The sequence below is a fragment of the Arachis ipaensis genome, chromosome B4 (assembly GCF_059453495.1).
Source record: "Arachis ipaensis isolate K30076 ecotype BB chromosome B4, ASM5945349v1, whole genome shotgun sequence".
NCBI classification, from domain to species: domain Eukaryota; kingdom Viridiplantae; phylum Streptophyta; class Magnoliopsida; order Fabales; family Fabaceae; genus Arachis; species Arachis ipaensis.
In genome coordinates, this window is record NC_142439.1 from 18286922 (window position 1) to 18288976 (window position 2055).

Consider the following 2055-nt stretch of genomic DNA (forward strand, 5'->3'; position numbering starts at 1 on the left):
ATCTTATACTCCCCAACTTGTCCGAGCTATTCCTTGGTTTTATCCAAATACTTTTTCATGGTGGGATCTTTGGCTTGGTAGCTCCCTGTTATTTGTGATGTGACCACTTGTGAATCGCTATAAATGTTGAGTTTTTGAGCTCCGACCTCTTTAGCCAGCTTTAAACCAGCTAATAACGCTTCATATTCCGCCTGGTTGTTTGAGACCGGGAACCCAAACTTGAGGGAGAGCTCAACCTGGATTCCTTGGTTGCTTTCTATTATCACGCCCGCACAGCTTCCAGTTTTATTTGAAGAACCGTCCACGTAAAGATTCCATTCTATGGGAGTTTCTAGGGCATCTGTGAATTCTGCGATAAAATCGGCCAGATACTGTGATTTGATGGCCGTCTGAGCTTCATATTTGAGGTCAAACTCTGACAACTCGACTGCCCACTGTAGAATTCTGCCTGCTAAATCTATTTTCTGCAATATTCCTTTTATGGGCTGGTTAGTTCGAACCTTAATGGTGTGATCCTGGAAGTACGGGCGGAGTCGTCGAGATGTTAGGATAAGAGTATAGGCAAATTTTTCTATTTTCTGGTAGTTCAGTTCGGATCCCTGTAGTGCCTTGCTAATGAAGTAGACGGGTTGTTGCCCATTTTCGTCTTCTCTGACTAATGCTGAGGCTATTGCCCAGCTCCCTACTGCGAGATATAATATGAACGGTTCTCCTTCTCGTGGTCGAGATAGGATAGGTGGCCATCCTAAAACTTCCTTGAAGTCTTTGAAGCCTTGCTCACATTCTGTCGTCCATTCGAACTGTTTTCCCTTTCTTAGAGTGGCATAGAAGGGGAGAGATCTTATCGCAGTTCCTGCTAAGAATCGGGATAGGGCGGCCAATCTCCCGTTGAGTTGTTGTACTTCTTTGACATAGGTTGAGGTCTTCATGTTGAGTATGGCTTGACATTTGTCTGGATTTGCTTTAATTTCCCTTTGTGTGAGCATGAAACCTAAGAATTTGCCTGCTTCTACTGCGAAGGTACATTTTGCGGGATTGAGTCGCATGTTGTGTTTCCTTATGGTGTCAAACACTTGAGCCAAGTCGGATAATAATGTATCTTCGGTTTGCGTTTTTATCAACATGTTGTCCACATAAACTTCCATAATTTTTCCGATGTGATCTGAGAAGACTTTATTCATTAGCCTTTGATAAGTAGCTCCTGCGTTCTTGAGACCGAAAGGCATCACGATGTAACAGTAGTTTGCCTTTGGTGTTAAGAACGAGGTATTTTCCTGATCTGGTGGGTACATGGGGATTTGGTTGTATCCCGAGTATGCGTCCATAAACGAGAGATATTTATATCCAGAGGAACCATCTACCAGAGCGTCAATGCTTGGAAGTGGGTATGGGTCTTTTGGACAAGCTTTGTTGAGATCGGTGTAATCGGTGCACATTCGCCACTTCCCATTCGAATTTTTCACCAAGACGACGTTGGCTAGCCATAGTGGGTACTTGACTTCTCTTATAAATCTGGCTTCCAACAGTGCTTGTACTTGCTCTTCCACAGCCTGGGATCACTCTAGCCCAAGCTTTCTTCGTCTCTGCTGCACCGGTCGAGATCCTAGATAGACCGCCAACTTGTGGCACATTAGCTTAGGGTCTATGCCTGGCATGTCCGCAGCTTTCCATGCGAAGAGATCGACATTATCTCGTAAGAATTGTATTAGCAATTCTTTTAATCCTCCTTTGAGGATTGTGCCGATATTAGTTGTTTTTTCCGAGGTGTCCCGGATCTGAATTTTTTCTATCTCACCTTCTGGTTGGGGGCGAAGATCTTCTCGTCGTTGAACTCCGCCCAACTCGATTGCGTGGAACTCTTCTCCTTTGCCTCTGAGGTTTAGGCTTTTGTTATAACAGCGACATGCCATCTTTTGGTCAGCTTTTATCGTGGCTATCCCTTTTGGCGTTGGGAACTTCATACATAGGTGTGGGGTCGAGACTATTGCGCCGAGTTGGTTGAGTGTTGTCCGACCTATGAGAGCATTGTAAGCTGAACTTACATTGACTACGATG